Source organism: Pelodiscus sinensis, chromosome 4, assembly GCF_049634645.1.
Source record: "Pelodiscus sinensis isolate JC-2024 chromosome 4, ASM4963464v1, whole genome shotgun sequence".
In the NCBI taxonomy this organism is placed as follows: domain Eukaryota; kingdom Metazoa; phylum Chordata; order Testudines; family Trionychidae; genus Pelodiscus; species Pelodiscus sinensis.
The window spans coordinates 39,704,483-39,731,619 of NC_134714.1; the positions used below are offsets into that span (position 1 = coordinate 39,704,483).

The window sequence follows — 27,137 nt, forward strand, 5'->3', positions numbered from 1 at the left end:
GGTGGAAAGCAATGCCAAAATACCAAATGGAACAATGCTGTGGAAACAGACTCTGATCCATATTTAGCACTTTTATATTACATAATAGAACCAATGCAGTATGTGTTACACTTGCCAGCATTTTGTTAAAAAAATAACTGCAATATTAGCAACTGACAGGAGCATCCTGGGACTTGTAGATGTATAAAATGAGCAAAATGGAGAAACCACCGAAACCAATCAGTATGATTTGTAGTCCCAGTACTCCAAATCAGTATGATTTGGCATTAGTAGCTGCCACCACCTAATAATGATTACAGGAAACATTGTTTTCAAACAGCAGTGGAGTGACATACAGGCACTCATATGAAATTGTCAGCTCAACTGGACATACAAAGTACGGCTGCAGTGCTGGAATAATTTTTGCAGTGGGGGTGCTGTTACTGCTGTCCGCACTCCCCACAGCCCCAACAGCTGGAGCTGGGATCAGGGCCCTGGTTCTGGGAGGGAGACGTGGACATGGGTAAGGTGGTGGGTGCAGAGCGTGGGCAAGGGACTGGAAGCAGGGATCCTGCATTTGGGGCTGGTGGCTGGGATCCTGAAAGGCAGGGCCACAGTGCTGGCGGCTGGGACTCTGGGAGGCAGGCGCATAGGAAAGTGGCCAGGATGCTGGGTGCAAAACTGGGGGGGAGGGTTGCAGCTCCCCCTGCAACCCTGCTTCCCACACCTATGCCGTGCGGAGAAACAGGCAACAGCTTCTCCAGATTCTAGAAGGGAGGGAGATGGCACTGAATTAACAAGTTTGCTGGGCAGGCCTCAGACATGCATAGCAGGTTAAAGAGGCTGAGCCCCAGGCCATGACACAACCCAGAAATTATGGACCTACTGCTGGATGTCAGTGGGGCTGATGTCTTGTGGGAGACCCAAAGGGCACCTCAGAGAATAATTAAAACATTGCTAGTTAGTTTAGTTAGGTTGATTGTAAGAAATTGGAATTCTGTATTATGATAATGTTGCTTGTTAATTGTTATGTTTATGTTCAGCTGGGGAAGGGAGATGTGGGGAATGGTACCTCTGTGAGGCTCTGGCATTTGGAACCAGTTCTCATGCAAAGGCTCCTGTTAGGCATTCTTGATCAGCTGGCACTCAGACAGGGCAGGAAGCAGATCTCTGTCAGAGTCCCTGGCTCTGAATCATCACTGAATAGCTCAGATAGAACCTCACCATCAGCTGCTTTGCAATCTCCCAGCCCTTCCTCCTGGCGCTTTGTCCCCTATCTGTCTCTGGTATGCTCAGAAATCTATTCTGATTTTATTTCCTGAGCACACACTGCTGCTTGTTTCTTTGAATGGTCCCTGTGTTGATTTAGTGAGTGGCATTGAAAAATGGTGTTCCCTGCCCTCATAGGTGGGGGAGTCACAATGATGGAGTGCCAGGAGGGAAGGGGAATGGTGAAAATACCGAAGCTTTGGAGGTCAGTAGAAATGAGAACGGGAGGCAAAACAGCAGGGACTTCCTTTCCTAAAGAGCACATCTCCCCTCTTGACACATACTCTAATTTTTCTGAGTGTCCCTCAAGCTGTCACTGCAACATGAGCTCTAAAAATAATACTGCCAAATTATGTCCCCAGCAAAAGGATCATGAGCCCTCAAGCCCCTCTTGAACTAATGCCTTCCAGAGGGGAGGGAGGGAAGAGTTGAGAAGCAGGTGGACTGGGCCATGGAGGGACTCTGGAATTTTACTTTTAGTTTTACCCTTCATCGTGTGGCTTTGGGCAGATCAGTTAACCTCTGTAAGTCTGACTTCCAAAGGCAGCCTTCACCCAGGCAGTTGCTTACATACACTCACCTGCACATAATTTTTGTGGGGTTTATTGTCAGTGGAGCTGGGACCCAGTCTGTATGTACACACGTGCCTGGGCATGGGGAATGAAACTTTCACACACAAAACCAAGTGATCCAAGCACAGATTTTAAGTGAATAACTGAGCATGTGCTCCAGGGGAAAGAATTCAGGCACAAGATAATTTCCAAACACATAGCATTAGGAGTGCCCATGATATGTCAATCTGAAGTAGCAAGATAGGATGAGGCGCAAAAAGTTTATAAAATCTGTGCAGAGTTTTGAATTAAACCAAAAGCATAACAATGATTGGCTAGAACATGCTGTAGTGTAGATGCACAAGAAACTTTAGCAAACAGCCAGAGACAAGTCAAAGATGGATGCTAAGGGACATGAGCAGGATGTTAGTGACAGACTATGTTGATGTTATTGAAAGCCTGCAGGAATTTTTTATCTCAGCATTTATATTTGGTGCTGAAGCTCATATTCTTTCAGCAACTAGATAAATTTTCATAGTGGGCAGGGAAAAGGAAAGGAAAAACTACAAGGCTTGATTATGGCAGAACATTGGGTTAGTCAGTTAAATAACGTGGCAGAGATTTCTGCTGGTTCACAAATGAAAGACATTAATTATTTCAGGATCGCTAATAAAAACTACCATTCCTATGCAAGCATGGACTAAATTCTTATGTACAAGTGAGAGGGAGATTTCCAGTTACTAAAGGAAAAGGCTGGGAGCTAGGATTCTTGGGTAGAATTAGAAAATGTGTTTCTTCACCCGTCTACCTCCCATGAAAATTCTACTAAGCACAAATTTTTTTTGTCTGAAAAAATATTTTTCTGGAAAATTTCCATCCTCTCGGATTTTTTCTGGCCCTGCCGCTGACCTGCTGCATGATTTTGGATGTGTCATTCTCTCTGACTCCGTTCCCCTATCTGTGGAATGATTGTAATAGGCATGTGGAGAGCTTGTAAAGGTTGGTGAAGCACTGTGAGAGCTTCAGAACTTGGTATTTCCAACTGAGGTTTGCTGTTGAGGTTTAAGGGTTGGAACCTGAAACCCACAAGCAGAAATTTGTGGAGTGAAAACCCTTACAGATTGAGATCAAAGCAAATTTGATTTTGAACTGTGTCAAATGAAATTGCAGAATACAGTGTAATAGCAATTATTATGTAAATAGCAGCTACGACACTTTGTACTAGAGTTGACTGAAAAATGCTGATGAATTTCTACCAAAATAGTTTAATGAAATGTTTTCATGGAAATTTGGAAATGGTATGGGACCTATACTGTTTTGCCTGTCTCTAACATCTTTTATCCAAGTTGTTATGTCGTGGGGAGTTTCACAGCATAGGAAGAAATCAGTGGAAAGGCAGAGAGCTGGAGTAGGTGCAAGTGTCCATTTTATTGCATGCACAGAACTCACCAGAACAAGCCCAGACTAGCTGGGCTGACCCCAGTGACCTACTCAGTTACCATAACAACAAGATCTATATCTACAACCCAATATACAACATATTCCTCCCCCCTTAATAATAACGTCCCTTTAAGAAAACAAAAACTAACTATGAAATGAGGGTAGAACGCCTCAAGTTCCCAGCTAACCCTGGGGATTGTTTTGCCCCATCTGTGAGTTAATCTCAACTAAAGGTCCAGCCGTTGAGGAGGCCTCCTTTCTCTCGGTGGATTACGGCGGACATCCGGCGTTCTCGCACCCGAAGATGTTATGGGTGCAGGCCTGACATTGGGCTGGGAACTTGATGTGTGAACAGGTGAGGCTGTTGGATCAGCCTGCTCAGGGAGGAGGTTATTGTTTGCCACTGGTGGTGATGGAGGAGGAGAGTCAGGAGCAGGTGATTCTTGACACGGTAGCTCACCAGCAGTGGGAAGGACGGGCAACTCAACTGGAGATGTGCCTTGGGGGCAGAAATAACCTGTCAATAGCTGATCTACATGCCGCCGCCAGATGAGATCTTTCGCAGTCCGGACAGTATAGGAAACAGGTCCTGTTTGAGCAATAATAGTGGCAGGGACCCATTTAGCTCCAGGAACATAGTTCCGAGCCAAAACTTTCTGTCCAGGACTAAAGGTTCGGTCTTTTGCTCTGGATGCACGCCTGATGACTTGACCTTCCTGCTGACGTTGCACAATTTGTCGTGGTTCTGAAGGTTTCAGCAAATCAAAGCACGTGCATAGCTGACGTCCCATCATTAGAAAAGACAGGAACACTTTGGTTGTAGCGTGAGGAGTGTTTCTGTAGGATAGTAAGAAGGTGTCCAGACTCTTTTGTATGAGTGAATGTTCTCTAACCGATTTCAAAGCTTGTTTCATTGTCTGGACAAACCTTTCAGCCAATCCATTTGTGGCCGGGTGATACGGTGCTGAAGTGATGTGATGGATCCCGTTTGCTTTCATAAAATTTCTAAACTCCTGAGACACAAACTGTGGACCATTGTCACTCACAAGTTGTTCAGGAATACCCAAATGACAGAAGATTCCCCGTAATTTTTGGATAGTACTCTCAGCAGTAGTGGAATGCATTATACAGACTTCTGGCCATTTGGAATGAGCATCTACCACCACCAAAAACATGCTACCTTCAAATGGGCCAGCAAAATCAACATGAATATGTTGCCATGGTTTTTCAGGCCAGTCCCATGGGTGCAGAGGTGCCAATTGAGGTGCATTCCTCACACCATGGCAAGAAATACAAGCTCTTGCCTTCTTTTCAATGTCACTGTCCAAACCAGGCCACCAAAAATAGCTTCGTGCAATTTCTTTCATGTGCACCATTCCACAGTGACCTGAATGCAGTTGCTCTAACATCTGTTGTCTCAGTATTTTTGGAATAATGACACGCATTCCCCACAACAAGCACCCCGAATGGGTTGATAACTCCGTTCTCCTGGACATGTAAGGGACAAGGTCAGATGAGACCTGAGAGTTCCGTAGAGATGTTCCACGCATCACTAGTTCCATTACTTGGGAGAGTACTGGGTCAACACGAGTTGCTCTCTTAACTTGTGCAGCAGTGATGGGCCTGTTCTCTACCTGCTCAAAGTAAAAGATTTCCTTCTGGCCACTATCTTGATGTTTGACTGGCAAAGGCAGCCTAGAGAGACCATCTGCATTGCCATGTGGCTTTCTGATATCTGATCTCATATGTGTGTCCTGAAAGCCACAATGCCCATCGTTGCATACGACTAGCAGCCATTAGTGGAATATCTGAGTGTGGACCAAAAATTGCCGTCAGAGGTCGATGGTCAGTGAGAAGTGTAAACTTCCGTCCGAACAGGTACTGGTGAAATTTCCGAATTCCAAAATTGATTCCCAATGCTTCACGTTCAATTTGCGCATAGTTAGTTTCAGCTGTGCTTAAGGTGCGTGAAGCAAAAGCAATTGGTTTCTCCTCTCCTGAGGGCATAACATGTGACAAGACCGCTCCCACTCCATATGGGGAGGCATCACAAGCCAACTGTAAAGGTAAGGATGGATCAAAATGCGTCAGGACCTCTGCATTTAGCAATGCACATTTAGCCTTGTTAAATGCAACATCACAGGTGTCAGTCCACTTCCAGACCTTGTTCTGGCCAAGGAGCTCGTGAAGTGGTTTTAATAGTGTGGCTAGCTGCGAAATAAACCTTCCATAATAGTTCAATAGTCCTAGAAATGAGCGAAATTGACTAACATTTTGAGGGGGTGGAGCTTCCACAATAGCCTTAACTTTTGAAGAAGACTTATGAAGACCAGTAGCATCAATGATGTGTCCCAAATATTCAACAGAGGGCTGAAAGAATGCACACCTATCTTTACGGACTCGTAGGCCATACTCTTCCAGGCTTTGTAGGGTAGCCTCTAAGTTCTTAAGGTGATCCTCCTCATTCCCACCCGCGACCAGGATGTCGTCAAGCTAGCACTGAACTCCTGGCAAGCCACACAAGATCTGGTCCATAGCTCTCTAGAACAAGGCTGGGGCAGAAGTTATTCCGAAGGGTAAGCAACAGTAATGGTAAAGCCCTTTATGAGTCACAATAGTCAACAGCTTTTGGGATTCCTCCTCAACTTGCATCTGTAAATATGCTTGACTCAGATAAATCTTGCTGAACCTTTGTCCCCCAGCCAGGCCCGCAAAGATGTCATCAATGCGAGGAAGTGGGTATTGCTCTGCACATAAAACAGGGTTAACAGTGACCTTAAAATCCCCACAAATCTGAATAGAACCATCTTTCTTCAATATTGGAACTATTGGAGTTGCCCATGGACTATGGGTAACTGGTATTAGGACTCCATTTTTGACTAGGTGCTCCAGGTCTGCTTCAACTTTTGGTCTGATAGCATATGGCACAGTTCTGGCCTTCAGATATTTTGGTTGGCTACCAGGTTTAATGTTCAGTTTCACGCTGATTCCCTTCATACTTCCCAGATCCTCTCCAAAAACAGCAGCATGTCTCTTTAATATATCAGTCAGACCTGTTTCTTCTTTAGTCATCCGGTGCACTTCTGCCCAGTCCAGTGGGATCTTCCTAAGCCATGATCTCCCCATTAAGGCTGGGTAATGGCCTTTCACCACAAACAGTGGTAATTCTGCAGTCCGTCCATTTAGTTCCACCTTAACATCAGTAGTGCCCAATAGGGATACTGCTTCTCCTGTATATGTCTTCAGAATGATCTTTGTTGCCTTAAGTGGAAGACGCTTCAACTTTTCCTTATACACTGAGTCTGAGACCAATGAAACTGCTGCACCAGTGTCCACTTCCATGCGTACCGGTTTGCCATCCAACAGTGGGGTTACCCAGTATTCATGGAAGCCCCCTTTCAAAGACAAAACATAGCATGGTGCTTCTTCTTCAGACAAGGTGTCACTTTGATCATCAGGCATCTGCTCGATGGTATGCAGATTTTCCTTTTTGTTCCACCAAGCCACAGGCCTCTTTTTCTTTTGTTTACAGGCATGCTCAATGTGTCCTTTTTTTCCACATTGTCGACACACTAGGTTCTTACACCAGCATTCTGCTGCATGGTGACCTGTCTTACCACAGCGGTAACATTCCTGGCTCCCTACTGTTTTGTGAGTAGGTTCTTGGGACATTTTATGCACCCCAGGGGGTACACTAAGGTATTGTGCCTCCTGTGTGGCCAGTTCCAGGGAGACCGCAATATCAATGGCCTTCTGTAGGGTGAGCTGAGCTTCTGTTAACAAACGCCTCCATATAGCTTCACTGTGCAGGCCACACACTAACCTGTCACGTATGGCATCATTTAACATCTCCTTAAATTCACAGTGTTCAGCAAGCTTTTCAAATTGGCTACAAATTGTACAATGGTTTCGCTTTCTTTTTGGTCTCTGCTATGGAACCTGTACCTTTCTGCAATTACCAGTGGTTTTGGAGCATAATGTGATCCCGGGATTTCCACAATGTCACTGTGTAAGATTTGGTCTCTTGCTTAACAGGTAGCAGCAAACTGCGTAGCAGAGAATAGGTCTTAGCCCCTACAACACTTAAAAATATTGGCACCTTCTTCTCTTCTTTAATGTCATTTGCAATAACAAAAAGTTCAAAACGCTCAGTATATACCTGCCATTGCTCTACAGTCTCCTCAAAAGGTCCCAGTGGCCCTGTAAGTTTAGCCATGGCTGCTGCACTACCCCCATTTTTTTTTTCTTTTCCAGTCTCTGGGCTCCTTGATCTTAGTTTCAGTTTGCACAGGGTAGCAGTCAGTCCTTACCCCTACCTTCCAGAACAGCCAGAAAGAGTTTGTTTTCTTACATTGACTTTTACTTCTTTTGTTGCTGGAGGCAGCACAGGCATCCCATCCTTGTCGCCACTTGTTATGTCGTGGGGAGTTTCGCAGCATAGGAAGAAATCAGTGGAAAGGCAGAGAGCTGGAGTAGGTGCAAGTGTCCATTTTATTGCATGCACAGAACTCACCAGAACAAGCCCAGACTAGCTGGGCTGACCCCAGTGACCTACTCAGTTACCATAACAACAAGATCTATATCTACAACCCAATATACAACACAAGTTTCTCAAAATTCTATACAATATTAATTATAATGACACTAGGCAACATTGCTACTGACGTAGGCAAGTCTAGAATCATTGGCCAAGATTTTGAAAAACTACTTATGATTTTGAGTGCCTCATTTTTGGGGTGTGTGATTTAAACCTATAAAAGGAATCTAATTTTCCAAATAAGCTCAAGTCCCTTTAAAATAACAGTCAATCACTGCCATTTTAAAAACCGTGACCATTTTCTCCATTGCGTGAAATAGTAAACTGAGGCAATGGGGTCGCCTGACTTCCCAAAGTTCACATAGCTAGTCGGTGTCAGAACCAGACACTGGTCTGATTTCCAGTCCCTTGTTTGCAACAGGCAAAACTCTCAGATACATGAGGTACAAAAAGCAGGAAGCCGAGATTCCTACCAGGAAGACCAGATATGACACCTCTGCTTCAAGTCCTTTAAACCTCTTACTGAATCGGGAGACAATGGGGAAGCTTTGGAATATAGTTATTTCGCTTTTCAGGGCACAACAAAGAAAGGGGAATGAAAAGAAAGATTGATCAACAAAGTCAGTGAGTGTGACATGAGAGGAGAACCTCTGAAATGGATTAAAGATTGCCTTAGAGACTGATAGGATGTAGGGAATATCAGTAAAATATTCCAGTTCAGAGTGAAAAGAGACAGCAAACTGAGAGCCACTCTTATCTTTACTTTGGCTATAAATGATGCTAGGAAAGATGCTTCAGGGGATAGCCGAGTTCTAATTTACCCCCAAATGTCTTAGAAGAGCCCAGTAAGCAGTGGAAGTGTTGGTAACTTTGGGTATGTCTACACTACCCTCCTAGTTCGAACTAGGAGGGTAATGTAGGCATACCGCACTTGCAAATGAAGCCCGGGATTTGAATTTCCCGGGCTTCATTTGCATAAGTGGGGAGCCGCCATTTTTAAAACCCCGCTGGTTCGAACCCCGTGCAGCGCGGCTACACGGGCCTCGAACTAGGTAGTTCGGACTAGGCTTCCTACTCCGAACTACCAGTACACCACAAGGTACCTAGTCCGAACTACCTAGTTCGAGCCCCGTGTAGCCGCGCTGCACGGGGTTCGAACCAGCGGGGTTTTAAAAATGGCCCCGCTTATGCAAATGAAGCCCGGGAAATTCAAATCCCGGGCTTCATTTGCAAGTGCGGTATGCATACATTACCCTACTAGTTCGAACTAGGAGGGTAGTGTAGACATACCCTCAAAGTCCAGGGAATCACATAGGCATAAGTGGGAAGCAGTTGCAGCAAGACAGACTCCTACCACCACACTGTGGCATTAGTTTAGTATGTGCTCTAAGGGGAAAGCCCCTACTGAGTCACTAACACCACTTCCTCTGGTTTCGTGTCTAAGTACTGACCCCCTCCCGGGGCCACTGAGTTTATGCCTGCTGCCAAAAGCACAGTGTGAGACGGCAGTTCTGTGTGAGCACACTATGTAATTTTTATGTGCTAGCTGTTATGTGGGTTTTTCTCTCCACTGCAGTATATAATCTCTTCACTTCATCCAATGCCTCTGCTAGCTCAGTATTCTGTGTGCATTCCAAGTCCTGTCCAAATCTAAATGTGCCCCTATTTTTCTTGTGGTACCTTTATTCCGAGGCTTATCTTGAATTTATCTTGACTGTGTAGGGATGGAATCATTGCAACCTTTTTGTTTCTTAATGGAATCTGATCACTGTCAAGATCTTTGCTCAGTATTTTCCATTAACAGTTATTGGTTTACTAATCACTTCATCTCTTGAGTTGCAAGCACAAAATTAATGTAATCACCATTACTCCCTGATCAGGATCCTTTATGTGTATAGTCTGCTGCTGTTTGCTAAGAAGACAAGGCATGCAAAAACAAACAGTGTCACAGTCTGAGAGCATCCTTTGCTCATATGACTGAGCTCACTCACATGAATGAGTGAAATAAAGAAATAAATCTGTTTACATAGGGAAATAAAAATCCATGCCATCTGGTCTGGTGCCTTGTCCTTGACGGTGGCCAATTAGAAGACATAAAACCTCCATAATGCACCTCACTGTACAGTTCCACAAGACAAGAAGAGGGTTTTTTTATTGACCCAAGCTTGTGATCAACTTTTGCACTGAAGCAGAGGACTAATAGGGCTAATATTAGCTAGGATCATCTTTTCTATCCACCAGACCGAAAGTGATACATACATGTGGTGCAGGTCCTTAAATGAAAACAAATAGCCAGTGCAATGGCTTGCCCAAACCCAGATCTAAAATCTAACCAATGGGGTTTGGGATTTATGATGTGGCAGTAGGGTAAGTGGTGCTTTGCAGACAGTAAGTAGAGAAGGGGCTGGCTCCATCAAGCTATTTATGGGCCTATCTCTTTGTCTCATTCAGAACAGCACAAGAACAGAGAGTGAGGGACAGTCTCATACCTGGCTGTGGGTTTCAGCTGACCTGGCAAGTGTACTGCTGTTATAATCTACATCTAAAAGGTGTCATGTGATTTGTCATTGGGGCTGTGTCTAGACTGCATTCCCTCTTTCGACAGAGGGATGTAAGTTAGGCACTTCGACATAGCTTTTTCAAAAGAGCGCCATTATGTGATTATGCAAAAATAAAGCACAGAAAATTCAAATCCCAGCTTCATTTGCAACGTGCCTAATCTACAATTCATTCGAAGTGCCTAATTTACATCCCTCTGTCAAAAGAGGGATGTAATCTTGACGTACCCTGGAAGACTATTCACCACTCACTAGCTATTAATATCATGTAATGTAGGTGCAAGCAACTAATGGAAAGTTACGGACATAAGTTGAACTTTTCATGTGTTTGTCAGCCAAAAGGAATTACCCCATCCTAAACAAAGGTTTCTCCACTATGCAGTTGCTTCCAAAGGATCTTGAAAGACAATGAGAATGCATTGACATGTTAGATAAATAAAGCTGTCGAGTTAACAAGTGGGGAGTGGGGAAAGGGAAGAGATGGCATGGGTACATCCAGGGAAGAGACCACAGCGGAGTCTAAACCTCAAATAACAAGCAGTTGAATCAACAGATTGAATACCCTTTTGATGTATCATGTAAGGTCTTTTATCAATGCCTGTAACATGCTGGTGCTAATATCATTGTAAAGTAGCAGGATAAACATTACAGAAGGATTATGAATACTCATTGATACTTTGGTTCAAAGTGTTTGGCCAAGCAAAAAAAAAGAACAGTTTTCACCCAGACAGGAAGGCTTCAGCTGAACTTTGGAGATATTAGTAGGGGGTCCGACTCCTAACAAATTCACAGTCCATTCAGGTCAATTTCACAGACATAGACAGGATTTGAGAATTTGTCAGTGTCATGTTTTCAGATGTTTACATCTGAAATTTCAGGGTGTTGTAACCATGGAAGCCTTCGCCCAATAGAGGGGTGTAGGGCGGTTGCAAAGCTGTTGTAGGAAGATTGTGGCATTGCCACATTCACGTCTGTGCTGCCATCCAATCAGGGCTCTGGAAGCACCAACCTTGGAGCTTCCTGCAGCTGGAGGAGGCTCCCAAAGGAAAGAGTGAGTCTGATTGCCACTCTGGGCACAACCAGGAAAACTCTTCTCCTCTCCCCCAGCCCCAGGGCCCTTAAAGGGGTAGAGTCTGGTCACTGGGTATGTGCCAGATCTAGGCCTGCCAGCAGCCGCAGACCCTCACCCAGTGGCCACACAATGCCATCCAGTGGCAGCCAGCCATCCCTCACCAGTCCCCCAGCACCCAGGGGCCGTAGATGGCGCGTGCCCACTTGGACTAGTGCGGAGATCATGGACCTCACTGAGGTTTTGGGGGAGGCCCCCAATGTCCATGTCTCTGCACTAGGTGGAGGAACTTAGCCGTCTATGGCCACATAGCGGCCACCATGGCCCGCAAGGGACACAGGCGCACCCAGGAGCAGGTGCACTTCAAAATTAGAGTTGCGGCAGGTGTACGCCAAGGCCACCAGGGGCGGCACCGCAGCAGGGGCTGCCACCTGCCCCTACTTCCCTGCCCTTGACTGAATCCTGGGTGGTGGGGTGGTCCATGCCAACCCGGGGGGGGGCAGCGAGCCGGGAGCTGAGGGTCCTGACCCAGCTACAGCCGAGGGGCCACCACCAGCTGTCCTGGCACTGGAGTCAGCAGGGTCATCTGGGGAGGCCATACCAGGTAAGTGCCAGCACTGTCCCCTGGCGGGGAGGGAGATCAGGGACCGCGCACGTGGGCCATGCTTCCCACGGATCATGCAGCCACCTGTGCACATGTGGGAGCATGCCATTCCACCCTTGGGTAGGTGGCTCCAGCTGTGTGCCACACAGAGGCCATGGCCCGATAGCCACACGTGTGTGTGAAGAGACCCGACATGCTCCCAACCTGGGGGCAGGACACAGCAGGATGCCCGCTCTTCACATGCCCCATCTACACAGGGGCACAGGACATCTCCCCCACCTCCTGCCCCATCCATACTATACACAACACAGGGGCACAGGTGCAGTCTCAGGGCAGCTCCCGCTCCCAGGCAGAGCTGGACAGGCCGACCGTGGCCTCTGTGCAAACACATCAGCTCTGATAGTGCAGGGCACGGTCATCCTCACCTTGCGGGGGGTGGCTGGGTATCATCCACTGTGTCCCCAGGGAGAACTGACCACTTCTCTTCTTTCTCTACAGCCGCACCAGCTGCTCATGTAGGGTGCATCACCCTGCCCGGGACATGCTCCCACACCTGTGGCCTCAGCAGGACCATCACCATGCGGCAAGGGTACAGAGAGCAGCACCTGCAGGCCCTACGAGCCCAAACCCAGATCATGGAGCAGCAGGCGCAGGATGACCGGGAGTTCCAGTGGGAGCTGCTTGCCCAGGGTCGTGCCATCTGTCACCATCTGCAGGCCATGGTGCAGCCCTGTGACGGTCCTGCACCTGCTGCTCGCCCAGCTCTGGCTCCTCCTCCCACGCTTTCTCCCTCTCCTTCCTCAACCTCCACACCCTCCTCTTCAGTCTCCACACACCCCCATCTCAATCTCCTCCCCATCCCCCTGTGGATGCCGAGGCCCCCCACACCCACCGTGCTGGGAGACATGAGGCCCGGCAAGACCCCCAACCGTGAGCCCTGAGCGTCCCTTCCCCCTTCTTCCCCTTGCTTCCCCCTTCCTGCTTTCTCTTCCCAGTTTTCCCCCTCCTCTCTCCCACTCTCTCTCCTACCCTCTCCTGCCTCCTTTCCCCCATCTCCCCAGAGGTTCACTCCTCTCCCCCCCCAGTTGTGTTAAATAAAGACAGTTTCTATTTTTGAAAATACGTATATTTTATTTGACATCAGGAAGGGTGGCCTAGGGAAGGGTAAGTGGAAGGACGAGCGGGAGGAATGGGGCTCAAGCCCCCAGTGGGGCAGACTGGGGAGACTGTTAGCACTCCTCAGGGTAGAAGCTCTCTCTCAGGGCCCCCTGATTCCTGACAGCCCCTCGATGGTCCTCCCAGATGGCAGCCTGCAGACAGTGCAGCCAGGCTGCTGGCAACATGTCCACGAGACGCAGCACAGTCCCCGGGGCCAGGTCTGGTTCCATGTTGCAGAGTGCTGTGGTGTCCCGAGTGAGGGCAAGCAGAGCACTCCGAGACACAAATGCTTTGCTGTCCCTCAGCGAGGTAGACCAACAAGCAGAGAAACTTGAGACCTGTCTGTCCGGAATGTGGAGGCAGGTCCCTTTAAGCACAGACCTCCGATAGACTGAGGCAGCAGCCCCCCACACTAAGTCCGACCCTGATGCCCTGCCAGCACTGGTTCCGGCCAGCCTTACCTTCAATTCAGGGTCCACTCAATGTGGACATGCTATTTCGATTTAGAAAAACGCTATTTTGAATTAGTTTTTATGTCTAGATGTGTTATTTTGAATTAGCTTATTTCAAATTAAGTAATTTAATTTGAAATAAGTTGATTCAAAATAGCACTGTAATGTAGACATACCCTTAGTGAAGTAATAAATAATAATGGATGTAAAGATATATATGTAGACTGTGTGTATGTCCATCCATCCCCGTCCACAGAAGCTAACACACAGTGTCAGATTTCAAAATAAGGCACTATTCCGACAAATCCCTTAACCCTAGGTCTACGTCTACACTGGCATGAATTTCCGAAAATGCTTTTAACGGAAAAGTTTTCCATTAAAAGCATTTTTGGAAAAGCGCGTCTAGATTGGCAGGATGCTTTTCCGCAAACGCACTTTTTGTGGAAAAAGCGTCCATGGCCAATCTAGACGCGGTTTTCCGCAAAAAAGCCCCGATCACCATTTTCACGATCGGGGCTTTTTTGCGGAAAACACTACTGTGCTGTTTACACTGGCCCTTTTGGGCAAAAGTCTTTCAGAAAAAGACTTTTGCCCAAATGGGAGCAGCATAGTATTTCCGGAAAAGCACTGACGATCTTACATGAGATCGTCAGTGCTTTTCCGGAAATTCAAGCAGCCAGTGTAGACAGCTGGCAAGCTTTTCCGCAAAATCAGAAGATTTTGCGGAAAAACTTGCCAGTCTAGACACAGCCTAGTGGAACAAGGGTTATGGGATACTGGAATAGCACACCTGTTATTTTGGGAAATAGTGGGTGCTTTTAAAGATGCGGTGTTGCTATTTTGGGATACTTCTGGTATCCTGAAAGACCAATGCAGTCTAGATGTACCCTATAGGTGACGTTCCTTGCTTTTCTGCCTCCCTCCAGATTAGTTCTAGGAATTATAATATGCAAAGTGAAATATCTATTACAATCTGCAGGACTGGGAATCCCTTTTGTTGCTCACTGAATAGAATTGCTGTTGACACAGTGTCAGGCAGTTATTGCTTCAGATCTTCCTAAGTAAACAGGGCTGGGCTTAATCTACATGTCAATGACAGTCCTGCAGAATAAAGTTAGGGGGCTGAGGTAAGAAAGTATTGTTAGTTGCACTTTTCACTCTCAGTCAATATGAAGCCGTGTGCCAGTGCCAGGATGGTGTAATGGGACACAGTGTTCCTTTTTGGAAGAGATTTAGATCCAAGGTCTTAGTGTGACCCATATATATACCTGCTGAGTGAGGTAGCCTGTCCCATGTGGTGGTACTTAGTTCACTTACAGAGAGAGGAAGAATGACTGTGTCCAACTGGCTTGTCACTCAAGCTGTAGCGGCTCATGCACTAAGCTCCAGAGGTCCCAGGTTTGGTTTTGCCTGTCAGTGTTACATTAACACTTGTGGTTATTGCAGAACCCATGGCATTATTAAAAGTAATAGATGTTAACTGCCATTTTCTGATTAACTACCAATGTGACTAACTACATTCTGCTTGCTTAAGTAAGTCCATCAGCATTTCTTAAATTTTTTTCATTGGAGTGTCCTCATGGAACTTCCTTCACAGATCCATTTACAAACGGTCATCATCATCTCTTTTCATCCTGAACCATGGTGTAGCATTGCTGGAAGCATTATAGTGACCCCTGTCTCCCAAACTAGAGTTAGCTCCATTTGGGTGATAGATGAAGTGATCTCTGTTTGTTATGTGTATAACGTCAAATGCTTGAGCCAAATGGGCATTAGGGCATGTGTTGCTCTTGCAAGTCTGTCAAGATGTGTCTATACAGCAGGGCTTAATTCGACGTAAGCTACGCAACTTGAGCTAAGTCAATTGCATAGCTTATTTCAAAATTGGGAGCGTCTACACAGCACTTATTTTGAAATAGAACACTCTTCCTCCAACTTCTCTTAATCCTCGTACAATAAGGATTACAGGAGTCAGAGTAAGAAGTTCTCCAGCTTGACAGTATTTCAACATTATTTTGAAATACCTCCTGCTGTGTAGACGTGGACCAAGTTATTTTGAAATGCACCCTGATGGAATTAATGGAGGCTGAGAGAGTACAAATCATGTGGTTGGAAAAATCATTGTCACGGCCTGAGACACTGAAGCCTCCTATGGAAACATCCTGAGTAAGGTTGCAGCTAGACAGCACCCTTCTGTCAAAATAAGCTACCCAATTTGTGCTACACATATTGTATAACTTATTCTGAGTCTAAATTGAAAGAGCTTATTTTGAAATTTGGCGCTGTCTACACAATGCCAGATTTCAAAATAAGGCACTAGTCCGATAAATCCCTTCACCCTCATGGAACAAGGGTTATGGGATGCTGGAATAGCACGCCTGTTATTTTGGGAAATAGTGGGTGCTTTTAAAGACGCGGCATTGCTATTTTGGGATACTTCTGGTATCCTGAAAGACCAATGCAGTCTAGATGTACCCTATAGGTGACGTTCCTTGCTTTTTTTTTGCCTTCCTCCAGATTAGTCCTAGGGCTGATAATCATAGAGCTGTAAAGGACCACCGAGAGGTCATTGAGTCCAGTCCCCTGCACTCATGACAGGACCAAGCACTGTTTAGCTCATCTCTGAAAGGAGTCTGTCCAACCTGCTCTTAAATATCTCTAGTGATGGAGATTCCACAACCTCCCTAGGCAATCTATTCCCATGTTTAACCAACCTGAGAGACAGGAATTTTTTCCTAATGTCCAACCTAAACCTCCCTTGCTGCAATTTAAGCCCATTGCTTCTTGTCCTATCCTAGAGGCCAAGGAGAACAATTTTTCTTCCTCTGCCTCACAACACTCTTTTAGATACTTGAAAACAGCTGTCATCTCCTCTCTCTTTTCCAAACTAAGCAAGCCCAATTCTTTAAGCAGAGGTGTAGAGGGCGTGGTGAAGAGGAGGCAGTTGCCCCTGGGCACCATGCTAGGGGGACACTGGGCTGGGGTGGGACCAGAATGCAAGCTGCACAGGCCAACGTGATGCATAGAGCAGCAAGCCAGGAGCTGGGCTGCCTCCCTGCACACACTGCGAGCCAAGGCAGCCGGGTCGGGCTGTGGAAGTGGCCACTTTAAAGGCAGGATTACCTTACCTGGCCCATACCTCCAGTGCCTGGCTCTGTGGGAGGGGGATTTATTTGGGAGGGGCGCTGGGGGTACCTAGCTCTCTATGAGGGGTGGGAGCACTGGGATGGTGGCTCATGGGGAGTGCCTGGCTCTGGGGAAGAGGTGGTTGCATTGGAATGGAGGGATGGGGTTGAGGGTGCCTGGCTCTGAGGGAGGGGTGGGTGTAGTGGTATGGAGGGGGCTGGCTCTGGGGGAGGAGGTAGGTTCATTGTGGGTACTTATAATTTTTTTAAAAAAAGGTAGTTTATAACAAAAGGAAAAACTTAAAAAACAATAGCCTAGTAGCACTTTAAAGGCTAACAAAACATGTAGATGGTATCACGAGCTTTCATGGGCAAAACCCACTTCCGCCCATGAAAGCTCATGATACCATCTACATGTTTTGTTAGTCTTTAAAGTGCTACTAGACTATTTGTTGTTTTTAAAGTTTTTCCTGTTACAGACTAATTCGGCTACCCCTCTGTAGCTTATAAAAAAAGGCTGAGAAACACTGCTTTGTGCCATTCCTTTTGGCTCCCTGTTTCCTTTCTCCTTTGGCGTGTTGGGCAGGCTTTTAAAGACGTTAAAAATATATCAGACGTGCACACAGTGCCCGCTCTACCTCAGCTAGTGCTGGATATTCAGAGTCTCAAGTCTAAAGGAGTTGGCATTACTGAGGTGATAGAGCCCCCCCCCCCCCCCAAGTTTTGTTGTGGATTTTCCAAAGAAAATGCTGGTGTTTTCTATAGGTCACCCACATCTCTCAATCGTAGTAGAATCTTGGCATTAACATGGCTTTCTCAACTAAAAGTCTTAGGGTGTATATACACTAGACCCCTAGTTCGATCTAGGGAAGCTAATGAGGGCGACCGAAATTGCAAATGAAGCACGGGATTTAAATATCCCGCGCTTCATTAGCATGTTCCCGGCCGGTCGCCATTTTAGAAATTGACTAGCCTGAGGTAGCTGCCTGCATCTACACGTGGCAGTGAAAGGGGATTCCGAATTAAAGCCCTAACTTGAATTAGCTGGTAAACCTCATTGCAGGAGGAATAACAGCTAATTCAAGTTAGGGCTTTAATTTGGAATCCTGTTTCACTGTTGTATGTAGACGCGGGCAGTTACTTTGGGCTAGTCAATTTCTAAAATGGCGACCGGCCGGGAACATGTTAAGGAGGCGCAGGATAGTTAAATCCCGCACTTCATTTGCAATTTCGGTCACTCTCGTTAGCCTCCCTAGATCGAACTAGGGGGCTAATGTAGATATACCCTTATATATGTTCGGATGCTGTGATTGGCGAGGCAGTCTGTTCAAGGCAAGGCTGGCCTTGAATCTCGATATCTATGCCTTCAGCTGAATGGCTTGTGTGAAATTTGGAAGAGTAGCTCAGAGGGACCTCTCTGCTTCACTTAAGGATAGAATCTCACGGCAGCCTGAAGGAAAAAGTCCTCGTGGCAGACAGAAAGCCACGCTTGCAGTGTATCCTCAGCCTTAGGATACTGATTGCTTCAAGTGCCTGCAAGAAAGTGAGGGTGATTCTCGTGTTGTGTGTTAGTTTTATTTAAAAGTTTTTCTGAGTGATATTTTAACAGGTAAATTAATCTCTTACATTCATAACTCATGTAGTTTATTGCTATGCAATAGTATGAAAAACAATTAGGTTACCTAGGTAATTAAGCAGGCCGGTAAGAAACTTTACAGATTGCTTACAGTAATTTTGATATGCTCAAAATCTTTTTTTACCTTTTATTCATTAAAGCAATGAGTTACCCGTTTGCTGTAACCGTGGTTTTAAATGCTTGATTGAAATATAGTGATGAAATTCATATTTAGGTTGTATAACATTTATTTCTCTTGTGGTTTTATACAACTTACATATTTTAAGAATTTGACATTTTTTATGTAAAAGACATGAATCTAATGAGACCAGGATATGAACAAATTAAAGAGAAAAAATTATTTAACAGAATGTAAACCACAAAAACTATAATTTATATTTGGCTGTAGTTAGTAAAATAAGTAATTCCTTAAACAATAAATATCCTCAGAGGTGGATTTAGTGATGTAGTGAGGAGGGTATGGGGAGGCGGAGTTGCTCCCGGTTGCCACACTAGTGGGGTTCCAATTTAGTACCCCTACACTCCCCCTGTCATCCCTCTGCTCACCTGCTGTTCCTCTGCTTGCCGCCAAAGGCTGAAGCCGTCTCCTCCCTGCCTCTCTGCCCCCAGCTTGACCTTCCACCTCTGTCAGAGAGTTAGTGCATGTGGGGCCCAGCCCAAAATTGGAGGGGGTGAGGTAAAATGTGGTACAAGCTCCCCCCTCGTCCACCAGGGTTGGGCTCAGCCATGCACCAGATTTGGGGCCCTGCCATGTGGCGGCAGTGGCGGAGTGTGTGTGCAAATTTTGCTTTAGTCCCCAGCGCGTAACTCCCTCGCTACACCTCTGTTTTTAAGTCTTTCCTCATAGCTCATGTTTTCTAGACCTTTAATCATTTTTGTTGCTGCTCTTCTCTGGACATTATCCAATTTCTCCACATCTTTCTTGAAATGTAGTGCCCAGAACTGGACACAATATTCCAGTTGAGGCCTAATCCACGCAGAGTAGAGCAAAAGAATGTCTTCTTGTGTCTTGTTCACAACACTCTTCTTAATGCATCCCAGAATAATGTTTGCTTTTTTTTGCAACGTCACATTGTTGACTCATATTTAGCTTGTTGTTGACTATGACCCCCTAAATCCCTTTCAACAGTACTCCTTCCTAGACAGTCACTTCCCATTCTGTATGTGTGAAACTGATTGTTCCTTCCTAAGTAGAGAAATTTGCATTTTTCCTTATTAAACTTCATCCAGTTTACCTTAGACAATTTCTCTCATTTGTCCATATTTTGAATTTTGACCCTATCCTCCAAAGCACTTGCAATCCCTCCCAGCTTGGTATCATCTGCAGACTTAATAATCGTACTCTCTATGACATCATCTAAATCACTGATGAACATATTGAACAGAACTGGCCCTAAAATAGACCCCTGCAGAACTCCACTTGTTATGCCCTTCCAGCATGATTGTGAACTGTTAATAACTACTCTCTGAGAACAGTTATCCAGACAGTTATGCACATATCTTACAGTAGCCCGATCTAGGTTGCATTTCCCTAGTTTATTGAGAAGAAGGTCATGCAGGACCATGTCAAATGTCTTATTGAAGTCTACGTATACCACGTGCACCGCTTCTCCCTTATCCACAAGGCTTGATATCCTATCAAAGAAAGCTATCAGATTGGTTTGACATGATTTGTTCTTTACAAATCCATGCTGGCTGTTACCTGTCACCTTACTATCTTCCAGATGTTTGCTGATGGTGTCCTTAATTACTTGCTCCATTACCTTCCCTGGCACAGAAGTTAAACTGACTGGTCAGTGGTTTCCTGGGTTGTTCTTATTTCCCTTTTTATAGATGGGCACTATATTTGCCCTTTTCCAATCTTCTGAAATCTCTCCCGACTTCCATGATTTTTCAAACATGATAGCTAGCAGCTCAGATACCTCCTCTATCAGCTGCTTGAGTAGTCCAGGATGCATTTCATCAGGTCTTGGTGACCTGCAGATATCTAACTTTTCTAAATAAACTTTTCTAAGTAATTTTGAATGTGTTCTTTTATTTTAACTTCTAAACCTACCCCATTTACACTAGCATTCACTATGATGGGATAACTCTGCCACATCCTGCTGGCAACGTCATCCAAAAATTTCTCTGTGGTGTTCCGTCTTTCCAGACTACAGTACCCCTTTCAGCAATTTGATTTGTCATGCATACCCCATTTTCACCTCACTTAAAAATGACTTATTTACAAAGTCAGACATAAAAACGCAGAAGTGTCACAGCACACTACTACTGAAAAAATGGCTTGTTCTCATTTTTACCATATAATTATAAAATTAATCAATTGGGATATAAATGTTGTACTTACATGTCAGCATATAGTATATAGAGCAGTATAAACAAGTCATTTTTCCCTATGAAATTTTAGTTTGTACTGACTTTGCTAGTGTTTTTTCTGTAGCTTGTTATAAAACTAGGCAAATATCTAGATGAGTTGCTGGACCCCTTGGAAGTCTTCTGCGTACTCCCAGGGGTATGTGTACGTCTCATGGCGAATCAGTGCTCTAACACTGAGATAGAGCTGGCAGGGGTCCAAGTTAAGGGGGAGCTCTAACTGTGCATCATCAAAACACTGCTATTTGGGGATGAGCACTGCAAGGTGACCCATGTGCTACAGCCACTTGGGAGACGGGATTGAGCTTGAGCAGGTTCCATATTTCAGATTCCTTGGCATGGATGTGCCATTAACTCCACATGACTCCTATCTGCTGGGTATGACGGGAACTACTGAAGAGGAGGTCTATCACCAGCACTGTCTCTTTTCCTGGTCACCAAACCAAGCACATCAAAAGCTGTGAGTTCTGGCATGACCCCAATGGGTGTGAAATCCATTGGGAAGGAGCCTACATAGAATGTTATTTAGTCTGCATGTATCTGGCACCGGAAAAGCACAGCTTTCCCAATCCAGATGATTTGGGCTGGATGTGAGATTCAAATACAGGCAGTCCCCGACTTACGCGGATCCGACTTACGTCGGATCCGCACTTACGAACGGGGCTTTCTCGCCCCGGAGGTCGAGGTAGCGGATTGCTACCTGCGAGCTCCGGGGCGAGAAAGCCCCGTTCGTAAGCTGCTCCGGTGCCCCTGGTCTGCTGGAGACCGTCTCCAGCAGACCAGGGGCACCGGGCGGGTTCCCGCGCTTCTGAGGCTTTGCCAGAGCAAAGCCTCAGAAGCGCGGGAACCGCCGCTGCTGCCGCTTGAGACCCGGTGCCTGTGGTCTGCTGGGGATGGTCCCCAGCAGACCACAGGCATCGGGACTCAAGCGGCGGCAGCGGGCGGGTTCCCGCGCTTCTGAGGCTTTGCCAGAGTTTGGACCGTCCCCAGCAGACCACAGGCACCGGGACTGAAGCCGCAGCCGCGGGGGTGGGGGGGTTCCGCGCCTCTGAGACTTTGCCAGAGCAAAGCCTCAGAGGCACGGCACCCCGCTGCCGCTGCTGCTCTGCTCCCCGTGTCTCTGGTCTGCTGGGGGGGGGGGGTGCAGATAGTGTGCCCCCCCAGCAGACCAGGCTTTTGTTTTGGACCCTGGAGCAGAGCAGCTGGGGCGCTGCGGATTGGTCCTGCAGCACCCGCTCTGGGCACTACTGGACCAACCCGGCAGCACCCCAGCTGCTCTGCCCCAGGTCCTGATTCAGCCGCTGCTGGTCAGTTTCAGCAGTGGCTGAATCAGGACGCCTGGGGCAGAGCAGCTGGGGTGCTGCTGGGTTGGTCCAGTAGCGCCGAGGAGCGGTGCTACTGGAGCAACCCAGCAGCACCCCAGCTGCTCTGCCCCAGGCGTCCCCAAGTCAGCCGCTGCTGAAACTGACCAGCGCTGACTACAGGAAGCTCGAGGCAGAGTTGCTCTGCCCCAGGCTTCCTGGAATCAGCCGCTGATCAGTTTCAGCAGCAGCTGACTTGGGGACGCCTGGGGTTCTTAAGTTGAATCTGTATGTAAGTCAGAACTGGCGGTCAGTTTCAGCAGCGGCTGAATCTGGACGCCAGTTCCGACTTACATACAGATTCAACTTAAGAACAAACCTACAGTCCCTATCTTGTACGTAACCCGGGGACTGCCTGTACTACTTTACATATGTGAATTTGTGAAATGTTAACTAAAAATGTGGATTCTTAGGAAATGTTGGCTCTTGTGGTTGAGAGTACAGAACTTAACACCCACAACAGCCTTGGATCGAAGGCAGAGAGTAAAGGTACAAAATAGGGAGTAGATTTCTCTAAATGAGGGGTAGGGTCAGATCCAAAACTCATTGACATAATTGGCATTATTTCCATTGACCTTAGAGGCTCAGACATTAGATTCCTGCTATAGGTGGTTGAATTATATTTTCAAATAATGCATTTGATTATTGATGAAGTGCAGGTGAATCAAGGGAGCTAGGCTGCTGTAAGCAGGAGGAGACTCAGCCTGTGCCTTCTAGACATGAGTGGATGCAAAACAATTAAGGGAGCTATTAGAGAAGATGGCACTGCCATGGCAAGTGGCACTTACCAGATTGGCAAGCCTGAAGACCCAGGGTCTTGCTTTATCTGTACAGCATCTCCCACAAGTGCTGTGTTATCCTTCCTCTTTCTTCCCCATCCATCACCAAAAAGAATCCATGTTTTGAATAATTTACCTAATGTCCCTGCTGCCGTTGTGCTTTTTCTGTTTGTTTGTGGGGTTATTTAATTTGGTGCCAAGTCAGTTTCTACCCTGCACTGCTGTGGAATTTATCTCCAGTGCTCATGTTGGAATGTTAAAAGAGTATGACACCGGTGTGCATGTGAAAATCATCTGTAATCTTTAGCCTGCAATAGCAGAGCTCTCTTATCTTGTAAAGGGGAGGGAGGAAATGAAATTGGATTTCTTGCTCCTCACGACAGCCTCCTCTAGCTCTGCAGTGGTAGCCCCTTTGGGTACTGTACAGCACAGCTAACCTAAGCTGCTTTTCTAATTGGGGGCAGCTGGCAGGGGTTGAGTTTTCCTTCAAAGGCAAGGGGCAATGTGAAAATATTTGATACAAAATCTACAGTTTCCATTTTGTCTTTGTTTCCAGACTTACTGTATTTGGTGCTTTTCGCAATGATTGGGTCTTAAAAAGCACATACCACAGGCAATTTGACAACTATAAGGCATTTTAAAAAGAACAATGGGAAGAGGTACAGCACCATCATGATCCTTTGCAATAGGCTGGAGGGGTAAATCAAGAGCTGATGACACACTTGAGAATTACCAGCGTGAATTAGTAATTCACAAGGTGTACATAATATGGTGTAATACACAAGAGACAGATTAGCCACTGTTAGCACACAAGGTTTCATCGACACGTTGCAATTCAGAATGCCAGTGACACAATACACTATTCCTGTCAAAGATCAAACCAGGGTATACATTAGTCATGCTCATCTGCGCCACATGGAGATGGCCAGGATTGATTGGTTCTCTATCTGGGGGCCTGATTCACCTTGCTTATTGGTTTTACACTAGTGTAATTAACTCACATTCAGTGGAGTTGCATCCAGTTTGTCCAGGTATAAATGAAAGCATTCAGGCCTTTAGAAAGAATGCAGAGAGAGAGGGTGCAGCTACAGGGCAGCTAAGAGCAGCAACACAACAGCTATAATACCCAGTGTCATTGGCTGTATGTGTGCTTCCTTTGCTCTCTATAGCATGCTAACATTAGTAGTGTGGTATGGTAGCATAGGTGGTGACTTGGCTTAGCCACCTTGGTATTTCCCTAGGGTATTAGCTAGGGCTGTGCTCAGGTGGCCAGCTTGAACCATCACCCTGCTGCCATGGTCATACTGCTAATTTCAGCATGCCAGCTGATGTCAAGCTAGTGCACCTCTATTTACCTGTGCTGGGAATTGCACCTGCCAACTGCTGTTTAGATGTATGCAGTGAAGAATCAGATTGCACAGCTGCGTAGAGAGACCTGCAGCAAATGCATCAAACCTGCACAGGCTAATGGAGTCTGTGAGTCACCATAATTCGTTCTTCCTGCTGTCATGGCTTCTCCAAGGGCTTGCACCAGTGAGGATCTAGGGAAGTACTTGACCACTTTGGCCATGTATCTTGATGCAGTTCTACCCCTCCCTTTCCCTGCCTGTCCCTGAGTCTCCCTCCTGTCTCTTGTCTGCCGCTGGTATTTATGGCTCCCTTAGAATGCCCATGGTGCTGGTGATACTTACTGAAGAGCTGGAGACTCTGTGTCTTCCCTACTGCCCATTTGTGTTGCCATAGCGATAGTAAACCTGTCCCTTCATGTCTAGTTAAATGTACTTTTAACTTCTTAAATAAATGTGCTTTGAAAATGTAAAGTGAGCGCTAGGTGCTTCGGTTCTTATGTAACATCACATGCAATTATGGGATGTGGAAAGAACTATTAGCTGCCTCTTGTTGCCACACAGTGTGGAGCAGAGTGATTTATCAGGGATGCTAGATAAGTTAGTAATTCAGTCTGTGTCGTTCTGACCCTAGAGCCAATGCCCCAGTTTGATGGGTGTTGTGCCGCAGAATGTACTGGCTAGTGCAGGGGTTCCCAAACTTTTTGACACAGGGACCAGTAAATCCATTCACGAGCTTTTGGAGGATCAGTAACATTCATTTGCATATTTGCATATTGATTAAGCAACTGAATATTCAAATAAGTTGTTTCTGGTCCTCTCAAAGCCCCCAGTGCCAGTGTTAGCAAAGCTTTTGATACAGTCACCCACAATATTCTTGCCAGCAAGTTAAGAGAATATGGATTGGCTAAATGGACTGTAAGATGGATAGAAAGCTGGCTAGACCAGGGTTTCCCAAACTTTTTACTTTAGTTGGAACCCGGTTTTTTTAGTACTGTTTTTTGCAGCCCAAAAATATAAACACATATAAAAAAAAAGAATGAAAAACGAATACATTTTCAGTTTTCACCCAGCTGCATCCTCCACCCAGCCTGAGCCAGGGCTTGGGGGACCCAGCGCTTCATGGGCACTCCAGGAGGCGGGAGCAGGAGCAGACTGGGGGGTAGGGTAGCTGTCTAGGAGGGAGGGTGGAAGGAAGGGTAGGGTTGCCAGGTGTCCGGTTTTTTACCGGACAGTCCGGTATTTGAGGGTTTTGTCTGAGAAACAAATTGAGAAATCACCAGACACCTAAAATGTCTGGTATTTTCTAATTAGGTAAGTTTTATTATAATTAGGAGTATCAGTCCTTAGCTGAGAACTGCCTCGATAGTAGATGTGCTCACGCTGCCTGAGTGTGTCTACCTGCCACGCAGTTCACAACTACTGGAGGGAGGGTATGTGGGAGGAGAGGGGGCAAAATGGAACCCCCAGGCAGACTCACTCCTCTGCCAGGGTCTGTGGGGTCTGCATGTGCCCAGGTCAGTCCCGCTCCCCCCTCCCGCTCTCCCAGTCAAGCCCTGCTGCCCCGTCCAGCCCTGCTTCCGGCAGCCAGTTCCCCCCGCCTCCCACCAATCTCCCCCGGTCAGCCCTGCTCCCCCAATGACCTCCCCTCCCCAACCAGGCCAGCTGCCCCCGTCCAGCCCTGCTTCCCACAGCTGGTTCTCCTGTCCTCTTCCTTCTGTTCTCCCCTGGCCAGCCCCCCTACCCCCCGTCTAGCCCTGGTTCCTCCGCCTGCCCTCCCCGATTTCTGCTGGACAGCCCCACTGTCTCCAACCCTGCTTCTGCCACCTGCCCGCCTGCCCCCCCCATCTCCGCGGGACAGCCCCCCTACCCCCAACCTTGCTTCCGCCTCCACCAGCCCCCCCATCTCCACAGGACAGTCCCGCTGCCCCCAACCCTACTTCCACCGCCCGCTTGTCCCCTTCCCCCCCATTTCTGTGGGACAGCCCCATTGCCTCCAACCCTGCTTCCATCGCCCACCACCCACCCACCTGGCTCTCCATGGGACAGCCCTGCTATCCCTAACCCTGCTTCCACCGGCCGCCCACCTGCCTGCCCTGATCTTCGCGGGACAGCCCCGCTGCCCCCAATCCGTCTTCCTGGTGGCTGGTTCTCCCTTCCCCCCCCCCCGCCACCTCCTCCTAGCCCGCCCCATTCTGCTCCCCTACCGGCAGCCACGCTGAGGCCTGGTGTTTTTTCCCCACAGCCTGGTACCAGGCCACGGCCCATGGCTTGGGAAATGCTGGGCTAGTGGATGAGACAGGCACTTCTGCCCATGGAAAAATGCCTGAAGCAGGGTGAGTTTGCAGTAGGGAATTAAAAAATATACAAAAACATTCACCATGTTACTGATTGTTTTACCAGGGATGTAGCAGTAGGAGGGAAGGGTGATGGAGAGGTCCCCCAAACTCTGGGCTCTTGGGTGCCACCCTTCACCATGGGCTCTCCCCTTCTCCCAGATCCTGGCAGCCGGCCCCTTTCCCAGGATCTCAGCAGCTGGCCCTGCTGTCACTGCTCTCAACCATCACTGTTTGGCTCCTGGCAGCCAGCCCCACCACCAGACTCATGGCTGCCAGCAGACTCCCAGCATCCAGCCCCACCGCCATGTGCTCCTGACCACTAGCAAGCTCCTAGTAGCTGGCCCCACTGGAATGGGCTCCCAGCCACTACGAGCTCCCAGACACTACAAGATCCTGGCAGCTGGCCTTGCTACCACAGGCTCCCAGCTCTCATGTGGTCTCAGCCACCACTCTCGCTACCACAGCTAGCCCCCTGCAGTGGGTTCTTTGCCATCAGCAAGATTCCAGCAGCTGGTGACGATGCTGTGAGCTCTTAATCATCAGCAAGCTCCTAGCAGGAGT

The 27,137-nt window shown here is 47.1% G+C and overlaps 1 protein-coding gene across 2 annotated transcripts in view; it reads left to right on the forward strand.

Annotated features, from left to right (window-relative positions):
• The window catches only part of LOC142829096 (uncharacterized), a 128,748-nt gene that overhangs the window by 79,338 nt on the left and 22,273 nt on the right, over positions 1 to 27,137 (forward strand). The window contains exon 3 of one of the 2 annotated variants that reach the window (XR_012903358.1): positions 12,506 to 13,082. The exons of the other annotated variant lie outside the window; for it this stretch is intronic. The gene's annotated coding sequence lies outside the window, so the exon portion shown is untranslated. Of the gene's footprint in view, positions 1 to 12,505; positions 13,083 to 27,137 lie in introns of those variants that run through there. 2 annotated transcript variants of the gene reach the window in all.